We start from the raw sequence: 11,642 nt of genomic DNA on the forward strand, positions 1-11,642 counted from the left end.
CAACAAAGACAAAGAAAAAAGAATTTCAAAAAAATGAACAAAGCCTCCAGAAATTTGGGATTATGTTAAGCAACCAAACATAAGAATAATTGGCCCTCCTGAGGAAGAAGAGAAATCCAAAAGTTTGCAAAACATATTTGAAAGAATAATTAAGGAAAACTTCCCTGGTCTTGCTAGAGATCCAGACATCCAAATACAAGAAACTCAAAAGAACACCTGGGAAATTCATTGCAAAAAGATCATAACACAGGCACATAGTCATCATGTTACCCAAAGTCGAGATGAAGGAAAGAATCTTAAGAGCTGTGAGGCAAAAGCATCAGGTAACCTATAAAGGAAAATCTATCAGATTAACAGCAGACTTCTCAGCAGAAACCCTATAAACCAGAAGGAATTGGGATGCTATCTTTAGCCTCATTAAACAAAACAATTATCAGTCAAGAATTTTGTAGTCAGCAAAACTAAGTTTCATAAATGAAGAAGAGATAAAGTTTTCAGACAAACAAATGCTGAGAGTATTCACCACTACCAAGCCAGCACTACAAGAAATGCTAAAAGGAGTTGTAAATATTGAAACAAAACCTTGAGATACACCAAAATAGAACCCCTTTAAAGCATAAATCTCACAGGGCCTAAAAAACAATAATGCAATTAAAAAAAAGGGTAGTCAAGCAACAACTAGCATCATGAACAGAACAGTACCTCACATCTCAATGCTAATGTTGAATATAAATGGCCTAAATGTTCCACTTAAAAGATACAGAATGGCAGAATGGATAAAAATCCACCAACCAAGTATCTGCTATCTTCAAGAGACTTACCTAACACATAAGGACTCACATAAACTTAAGGTAAAAGCATAGAAAAAAATACTCCTTGCAAATGGAAACCAAAAGGGAGCAGGAGTAGCTTTTCTTATATCGGACAAAACAGACTATAAAGCAACAACAGTTTAAAAAGACAAAGAGGGATTATTATATAAAAATAAAAGGATTAGTCCAAGAGGAAAATATCACAATCTTTAATATATACGCACCTAAAACTGGAGCTCCCAAATTTATAAAACAATCACTACTAGACCTAAGAAATGAGATAACCGGCAACACAATAGTAGTGGAAGACTTCAGTACTCCACTGGCAGGGCTAAACAAGTCAAGACAGAAAGTTAACAAAGAAACAATGGACTTAAACTATACCCTAGAACAAATGCCCTTAACAGATATCTACAGAACATTCTACCCAACTGCAGAATATATATTACTTTCATCAGGACAAGGAACAATCTCCAAGATAGGACATATAAGGACATAAGATAGGACACAAAACAAGTCTCAATAATTTAAGAAAACTGAAATCATATCAAGTACTCTCTCAGACCACAGTGCAATAAAATTGGAAATTAACTCCAAAAGGAACCCTCAAAACAAAACAAATACATGGAAATTAAATAATCTGCTCTTGAATGATCTTTGGGTCAACAATGAAATCAGATGGAAATTTAAAAATTCTTTGAACTGAACGATAATAGTGACACAACCTATCAATACGTCTGGGATACAGCACAACGGTGCTAAGAGGAAAGTTCAGAGTATTAAATGCCTACATCAAAAAGCCTGAAAGAGCACAAAGTGACAATCTAAGCTCACACCTCAAAGAATTAGAGAAACAAGAACAAACCAAGCCCAAACCCAGTAGAAGAAAATGAATAACAAAGATCAGAGCAGAACTAAATGAAATTGTAACAAAAAAACACAAAAGATAAATGAAACAGAAAGCTGGTTCTTTGAAAAGACAAACAAAATCAATACAACCTTCGTAGATTAAATCAGGAAGAAATAGAAACTATAAACAGACCAAAACCAAGTAATGAGGTTGAAACAATAATTTTAAAATTGCCAACAAAAAAGGGTCCAGGACCAGATGGGTTCATAACTAAATTCTATCAGACGTTCAAAGAAGAATTGGTACCAATCCTACCGAAACCATTCCAAAAGATAGAGAAAGACAGAATCCTAAATCATCCTATAAAGCCAGTATTGCCCTAATGCCAAAACCAGGAAAGGACATAACAAAAAAAAGAAAGAAAGTAAAAGAAAACTACAGATCAATATCCCTGATGAACATAGATGCAAAAATCTTCAACAAAATACTTGCTAACTGAATCCAACAGCATATCAAAAAGATAATACACAATGATCAAGTGGATTTCATATCAGGGATGCAGGGTTGGTTTAACATACGCAAGTCAATAAATGTGATATACCCCATAAACAGAATTAAAAATAAAAATCATGCGATCATCGCAATAGATGCAGAGAAAGCATTTGACAAAATCCAGAATCCCCTTATGATTAAAGCCCTCAGCAAAACTTGCATAGAAGGAACATATCTTAAGGTAATAAAAGTCATCTATGACAAACCCACGGGTAACATTATACAGAATGGGGAAAAGAACTGGAATAGGACAAGGATGTCCACTCTCACCACTTCTATTCAACATAGTACTGGGTCCTAGCCAGAGCATCAGACAAGAGAAAGAAATAAAGGCTGTCCAAATCAGTAAACAGGAAGTCAAAGTGTTGCTGTTGACTGATGATATGATCATATACCTAGAAAACCCTGAAGACTCATCCAAAAAGCTCCTAGATCTGATGAATGAATTCAGTAAAGTTTCAGGATACAAAATCAATGTACACAAATCAGTAGCACTGCTATACACCAACAGCAATGAAGCTGAGAATCAAATCAAGAACTCAAGAGCTGTTTTACAACAGCTGCAAAAATAAAATAAAATACTTAAGAATATAACTAACCAAGGAGGTGAAAGAATACAAAAAACTAGCCGGGCGAGGTGGCGGGCGCCTGTAGTCCCAGCTACTCGGGAGGCTGAGGCAGGAGAATGGCGTGAACCCGGGAGGTGGAGCTTGCAGTGAGCTGAGATCCGGCCACTGCACTCCAGCCTGGGCAACAGGGCGAGACTCTATCTCAAAAAAAATAAAAATAAATTAAAAAAAAATAAATAAATAAAATAAAATAAAATACTTAAGAATATAACTAACCAAGGAGGTGAAAGATCTCTACAAGGAAAACTACAAAACACTGCTGATAGAAATCACAGACAATACAAACAAATGGAAATACATCCCATGCTCATGAATGGATAGAATCAATATTGTGAAAATGACCATACTGCCAAAAGCAATCTACAGATTCAATGCAATTCTCATCAAAATACCACCATCATTGTTCACAGAACTAGAAAAATCAATCCTAAAATTCATATGGAACAAAAAGGAGCCCACATAGCTGAAGCAAGACTAAGCAAAAAGAACAAATCTGGAGGCATCATATTACCCAGGTCAAACTATACTAATACAAGGCTATAATTTCCAAAACAGCATGGTACTGGTATAAAAAGAGGCACATAGACCAATGGAATAGAATAGAGAACCCAGAAATAAAGCCAAACACTTAACAGCCAACTGATCTTCAACATAGCAGACAGAAACATAAAGTAAGAAAAGGACACCCTATTCAACAAATGGTGCTGGAATAATTGGCAAGTCACATTCAGAAGAACGAATCTAAATCCTCATCTCTCACCTTATACAAAAATCAACTCAAGATAGATCAAAGACTTAAATCTACGACCTGAAAGCATAAGCATTCTAGAAGATAACATTAGAAAACCTCTTCTAGACATTGGCTTAGGCAAAGTTCATGACCAAGAACCCAAAACCAAATGCAGCAAAAACAAAGATAAATAGATGAGATTAATTAAACTAAAAAGCTTCTGCAGAGCAAAAGAAATAATCAGCAGAGTAAACAATGCACAGAGTGGGAGAAAATATTCACAAACTAGGCACCTGACAAAGGACTAATATCCAGAACCCACAAGGAACTCAAACAAATCATCAAGAACAAAACAAATAATCCCATCAAAAAGTGGGCTAAGGACATGAATAGACAATTCTCAAAAGAAGATATATAAATGGCCAACAAACATGAAAAAATGCTCAACAACACTAATTCTCAGGGAAATGCAAACCAAAACCACAATGCAATACCACCTGACTCCTGTAAGAATGGCCGTAAATTAAAAATCAAAAAATAATAGATGTTGGCATAGATGTGGTGAAAGGGAACGTTTTTACATGGCCAGTGGGAATGTAAACTAGTACAACCACTACAGAAAACAGTGTGGAGATTCCGTAAAGAACTAAAAGTAGAACTACCATTTGTTCTGTTTAGGAAACGCACAAGGGGAGAAGAAAAGACACACACCCAGTACCTTTAAGGGTAAACAAGCTTTAACCCATGTAAATGGCAATGCAGATATAATAAGCAAATGATATACTAAGCAAATTGCAATGGGAAGGGGAGAACGGAAAAGAGATATATGTATTTACACTCACCAGACTATGGAGGATTCACCACCAGACTGGGAAGCAACCAGCCTGGGTTCCAGAGTCGGCCACTCATCCGTGCACAGGTGAGGAAAGGTTTCATGAAGCTTCGGCACAGTCTGGGACCACAGTCTGGGACCCTAGCTCTTTTTGTAACGAGTTGTTTGGCATGAGGCCCAGTCACAAGGGCCCTTCACGACTGGGCTCAAGGAACACAAAAAGGTCAACTTGTTTTTGCAACTGTCTATTGTTTTTCAATAACTAATATATAGGAATAGATGGAAATAGAGATTTCTCCGAAACAGTGCTGGATGAATTTCTGAAGAGGCTCATACAACCTGTTCCAGCACTTGGTGACCATTGTTTGTGTCCACATTCAATTGAGTTGAAATTTAAAATTTAACTTTTCCTGCACACTCACCAATCCCACCACTAGGTATTTACCCAGAGGAAAAGAATTCATTATATGAAAAAGATACTTGCATACGCATGTATGCAGCATATGCATGTATAGCAGCACAATTTGCAATTGCAAAAATATGGAACCTACCTAAATGCCCATCGATCAATGAGTGGGTAAAGAAAATGTGATATATATATCATGTAATACTACACAGCCATAAAAAGGAACAAAACAGTGGCATTTACAGCAACCTGGATGGAGGTGGAGACTATTATCCTGAGTGAAGTAACTCAGGAAGGAAAGCCAAACATCATATGTTCTCACTTATAAGTGGAAGCTAAGCTATGAGGACACAAAGGCATAAGAATTATATAATGACTCTGGAAACTCAGGGGGAAGAGCGGGAGTGGGGGTGAGGATTAAAAGACTACACATTGGGTACAGTGTACACTGCTCGAATGATGGTTGCACCAAAATCTCAGAAATCACCACTAAATAAACTTATCCATGTAGGGCCAGGCGCAGAAGCTCATGCCTGTAATCCCAGCACTTTGGGAGGCCAAGGCAGGTGGATCAAAAGGCCAGGAGGTCGAGACCATCCTGGCTAACACGGTGACACCCCATCTCTACTAAAAATACAAAAAATTAAACAGGTGTGGTGGCACACACCTGTAATCCCAGCTACTCGGGACGCTGAGGCAGGAGAATCACTTGAACTAGGGAGGCAGAAGTTGCAGTGAGCTGAGATCACACCACGGCACTCCAGCCTGGGTGACAGAGCAAGACTCTAATAAAATAAAAACAAAAACAAAAACACCTTATCCATGTAACCAAACACCACCTGTTCCCCAAAAAACTACTGAAATGCAGGAAAAGGTCTCCCTGTGTCACCTAGACTCTCGAACTTCTGAGCTCAAGAGATCCTTCCGTCTCAGCCTTTCAAAGTGCTAGGATTACAGGCATGAGCCACTGCACTTGGTCGGTTTACATCATTGCTTTTTCTCCTTGAAGTTATATTCTACTCCTCTCACAAAATGTTACTTTATTTTAATACGTTTTTATGCTTGAAAGCTTTTAATAACCATGTGTCACATTTTCCTGCAACAAAATAGTTGTCAATTGAATTTTAACTTTTTTAACTTCTATGACAAAAAGTATGTGTTAAAAACATTTTTCCCTTTGGATTGAGTTATCCTTACAAATTTTTTGTACACAAATGATCAAAGTGACTTAAATATATCATGAATTTTGATGAACACTTATAAACAAAACACTTCTTAACATATCCCTTAATAGATGAAGCTTTCCCCATTTAATTAATATATTCAAATATGACTTTTTAATTGCTTGAAGGGGACAGCATCAATCCTATTACTATTTTCACTTAAATGGATGTAAGCATTGAGAAAATGTGTTCACATAAGTGGATGGAAATGGGAAAACCTGTGTTAGAGCAATATCACACAATTTTTTAAAACCACGGTTTAAAAAAACACAGAACATAAAATTTACCGTCTTAACCATTTTTAGTGTACAGTACAGTAGTGTTGACTATATGCACATTGTTGAGCAATAGGTCTCTAGAACCTTTTTATCTTGCAAAACTGCAACTCTGTATCCATGGAACAACAGCCCTTCCTTGCTTCCTCCACCCGCTGGCAACTACCATTCTACTTTGCATTTCTAAGAATTTGACCACTTTAGATGCCTCATATAAGTGGAACCATGCAACATTTGTCTTTTAGTGACTGGCTTATTTCCCTTAGCATAATGTCCTCAAGGTTCATCCATGTTTTAGCATATGACAATATCACCCAATTATTTGAACTCTCTCTGAGTTATATGACAAAGGTACATAGAAATCTATTACAAAAATTATTTAATTATCTGTCAGCTAAAAACTTACCTAGTTCCTTCTTCTTTTTCTGAAAACAAAGAATTACTTTCAACCTGACTTTTAAGAGCATGTACAGTCATTCGCTTTCATAATGTTTGGGAAATATACCAAAAAGGCAACACCAAGATTTGCAAAATCTATATTTGTTCTGTTTTCATTTAGAATCACCTTGTTTTGTCCAGGAACAGTGGCTCATACCTGTAATCCCAACACTTTGGGAAGCCAAGCAGGGAAGGATCGCTTGAGTCCAGGAGTTCGAGGCAAGCCTAGGCAACATAGCAACACCCAATCTCTACAAAAACTTTAAACAGTAGCTAGGCATGGTGGCTCATACCTGTAGTCTCACCTACTCCAGAGGCTGAGGTGGGAGGATCTTTGAGCCCATCCAGGGGTTAGCAAAATGGAAATATTGTTAATTTCGACACAAAATATCTTTTATAAAAAGATTTTATCTCATCATGCACTTTTACATTTTTGCCAAACCTTGGAGCTGTAGATATGGCTTATTCAATTCATAGAAAACACCCATTAGCCACATCATCTAATTAGTAAAGCTAATCCTCATTGTCAAACCAATCATCTAGGTCAGATTTATTTTCTAACCTCATTTTTAACTCAACTAAATGTATTAGAATATGTATTTTTAGGTTTTTTAAGCTAGGAAATTATCAAATACATCTCATAACCTCAAATATTAAAAGCAGTCAAGATTTAAATGATATCAAAACTATTAGAATAGGTTTATCCACTTTTATTATACACCATAAAACTTAGAATAAATCTTTATGGTTTTTCTCATTACTTATTTCATAATAATAAAAGATAATGTGCAAGATAAATGTTATTTATGAATTAGAGTATAACAGGCAGGATTCCTTCAGTATCTGTGTGTATACTGAACTTTGGTTTTCAGCTTTTAGGAATAGCTGAAGAAGAATAATATATAAATATTCTAGAATAGCTCTAAACAATTTTTTGGAAATCATAATCAAAATGTTTCCTATATATTTAATGAAGAATAAAATAATATGCTATTTTAAAAGTAATTAGCTTAGAAGCTAAAGCATAATTTTGTTTTTGTTAATAAGAGGCAGAAAGAAGTCAGGATTGAAGTATTTCTCTATTTCATAATAGAATTTGATAAAATAAGTGTATCAGACAAGATAGGCTAGGTCATGCTCCAATAACAAACAACAAATTTGTATGACTTAAAACAAAGGCATGTGAATTAAAACAACAACAGCTCATTTCTAACAAAAGCTATTATTTCCATTATGGGCTGGTGGAACAGGATCAGCCCCTCATAACGATTCAGGAGCACAGGCTGACAGAGCAACAACTCTCTATCTCAGAGGGGAAGGAGAGCTCTGGAGTTTCATCAGGGTAAATAACCACCCTCATCAGAAGGTGACGCTTCACATCTGCTCATAACTCATTGGCCAGAAAGAGTCACATGGTCCTAACCAATCTCAAAATTCCCATGAAATACAATCTAGCCAAAGTAGAAGGAAATGGAAAAGATCTGGTGAACTGTATCAGTGATCATCACAATACACTTTCACCTTCATTAAACATCACACACCAAATCTAAAATAAAATTATGTATTACTTTTGCACAGTTTATTCCAGTGCAATGTGAAAAATATGAAGGTACTTGAAAATAATCTGTATGATATTTACAATGATCAGTGTCATGACCAGGAGCAGTGGCTCACATCTGTAATCCCAGCACTCTGGGAGACGGAGGCAGGCAGATCACCTGAGGTCAGGAGTTTAAGACTGGCCTGGCCAACGTGGCAAAATTCTGTCTCTACTAAAAATACAAAAATTAGCTGGGCGTGGTGGCAGGTGTCTGTAATCCCAGTTATTCAGGAGGCTGAGGCACAAGAATCGCTTGAACCCAGAAGACAGAGGTTGCAGTGAGCCGAGATCACGCCATTGCACTCCAGCCTGGGCAACAGAGTGAGACTCTGTTGAAAAAAAAAAAAAAAAATCTGTCACAAAGCTCCACTACTTCAGCTGTTCAGAGCTGTGTTTCTTTCCAGATAATGATATATCTTATGGAGAAGTACTGAGAATAGCTGAAAAGAATTGCTTAGGTTTAAATATTCGGGAAAAACATTGGCTTCGATACTTTCTTCAATGCTGCTTTGCTCTGCTCTCACCAGACTCTCCTTCAAAAACAATGCACTTTTCAACAGAGGACAGAAGAGATCTAATGATTAAAGGAAAATTACTGTCACTCTTACCACTAACATTCACACAGTATATCTGATTTCAGAAAATCACAACAAACCAACTACCATATTTCTGACAGTCGTACTTCACCGTTAAGTGGAATACATGTAAGATGGGAAGGGACATGAAGCCTAAGAAGGGTTGACAGTGCCTTGATTGATCATTAGAGGAAGCTTCCTCCAAAACATTTTGAATCTTCCTTTCATATGTCATCCTGGAAGGTATATCCCTCACACCTTGGGTGAGAGGGATATACCTTTCTTTTGTAAGGTCCAAGAACTGTTGTAAATGCAGAAGTAGAAAAGAACCTACATGATGCTAAGAAAGAGTACTTATGAAAATACGGTATCTGTAAATTGATTTACTTAAAGCAATAAATTTTCCCCTGCCTCTTGGACTATGCCACACCATAAGAACTTGAAGTTGATGTAGCTTTAATTCTTGCTCTGCCTAAAGACAAAGAACATTTGCCAAAGAGTATGATGAGTAATGAAATCACTTAAAGTGGAGGCTTTCCATTTTACCCAACCGACAGCAAGAAATATAGTTATATTATGATCCAATGCACATATACATATTGTTTCATGAAACAAGTTACCCCTACTACATGTGATGCATTTTGATATTTTGTATCCTAATGTCTTTCTTTTAATGCTGTTCTCTATTCATTAAATTGATTTCACAGCCAACTAATGATTCACAGCACACAATTGGAAAACATAGGACTACAGAAAACAGAAATATATAAGGCAATATCTGATTTATAGAGCAATCTGTGATTATAAAAATTGCTCCCAAAAATGTGTTATCTTGGAGGTGTAAATGGGTAAGCCAAGGTCTGGTGAAGTTAATATCCATAGAAGGTTCAATTTTATTCTATTCATTTCATTTTTCCATCCCTAACATTCCAATTTTCCTATTGACCAGTGACAGTCTCTGATTGGTCAATTTCAAAGGCTTGCTCCTTCCAATCCTGTGGCAGGCTGAAACTGTTCCCAAAGATAACAGATTCTGCAAATGTTACCAGATACGGGGAAAAGGCCTTTGAAGATGTGATTAAATTAAGGCTCTTCATATCCAGAGAGTATTTTGGATTAGCTCCGTGGATCCTAAATGCAATTACACATTCCTAAAAGGGAGGCAATGGGAATTCTGACACACACGGTGAAGGGAATGTGAAGAGGGAACAGAGATTTGAAGATGTTGGCCTTGAAGTCTAAAGTGATGTGGCCACAAGCCAATGAATGCCAGCAGCCACCAGAAGCTGGAAGAATCAAAGAACTGATTCTCCCCTAGAGTCTCTGGAGGGAACACAGCCCTGTCAACATCTTGATTTTGGCCCAGTGATGCTGATTTTGAATAAATGGTCTCTAAAAATGTGAGAGAATAAATTTCAGTTGCGCTACAACACCAAGTTTGTGGTATTTTATTATAGCGGCCTCAGGAAACTAATACGAACCCCATGAAATTGATTTAATAAAAGCGATAGTGCAAAGTACCTAAACAGTCACCTGAAACTCTATATACCTAGCTATGTTTCAAGAAAGATTCATGGTAGCTTACAGCAATTCACAAAACATTGATAACACCAATAATTCATTCGTGAAAAGGGAAAAACAGGAAGGATATACAAGACGAAGCCAACAAGGTTTATGCAAATATATATATATAATATATATACACATATATATAAAATATATATATACATATATATATAAAAATAGCTATTGCCTCAAGCCAATTAAAATTTGGCTTTAAACCAAATTTACAGCTTACACGTAAAGGAAGTTTTCTTGTTTATATGATTAAGTAGCCATTAGATAAAAACAAGCCAACTCCACAGAAACAAGTACAAAAGACAAGATGAAATTTCTCCCAAGAGTTTCGCTCCTTAGGACTTCTTTTTTGGACTGCAGCCATGCATAGGATACTCATTACCCCTTTGTAAACGTAAATGTAGTCACTAGACCCAAATTTATAAGGCTGTTTACTATATGATATAGGTTGATAACATGTCAAAACTTAACTTGATAAAAGCAAATCCTATAGCATAGATTGATTAGACGTCAAACTCTAACTTAAAAGTAAATTCTGTAGGAGGAAAGAGGGTGTAAATACAATATCCACTACTAGGTAGGCAACTCACTGCCGATATTAATTCCAGGGTACATTTTGGAATATTTATAAAATGCCTTGAACGATGCTCAGAAACGAGTACTGTTTCCTCACCCAAACTATCAAACGTTGAGTTAAGTGCTGCATACAATGCCTATGGGACGTGGCTTGCTTGAAAACAGATTTAGTATGGAGTGAAATACTCACAGTGTTTTCTACTATCTGCCCAGCGAGGTCTAGATAACTACCGAGGAGACAAACGTCCCATCCCTACTCCCTGAAGAAGCTCCTGAGTCAATGGGGGAAAGTGCCCCTAACCCAGCGTAGGGGTAGCAAGGAAGGCTTGCAGCTGGTGAGCCTAATTAACTGTTAGAGGATGAGCAGATAGATGGAAGGGGAGGGGGATAGCGCCGAAAGTCGGTCAGAAAGAGCATACGGCACACGCATCGCCATTGCTTCAGAGCTTTTGGGGGCAGGTCTGTAGCCATTCCCAACAAAATATACTACCGAACCCTGCAAGCCCTTCCAGAGAGCCAGACCTCCCTAACTCTCCCCAGCGGGTCCTCTGCACAGGCGGCGGCGC

General features: G+C 37.1%; 1 protein-coding gene across 1 annotated transcript in view; it reads right to left on the bottom strand.

The window, feature by feature from the left end:
• The window catches only part of AGK (acylglycerol kinase), a 985,672-nt gene that overhangs the window by 627,771 nt on the left and 346,259 nt on the right, over window positions 1-11,642 (bottom strand). The gene's annotated exons all lie outside the window — the stretch shown is intronic.

This window comes from Macaca thibetana, chromosome 3 (genome assembly GCF_024542745.1).
Source record: "Macaca thibetana thibetana isolate TM-01 chromosome 3, ASM2454274v1, whole genome shotgun sequence".
In the NCBI taxonomy this organism is placed as follows: Eukaryota; Metazoa; Chordata; class Mammalia; order Primates; family Cercopithecidae; genus Macaca; species Macaca thibetana.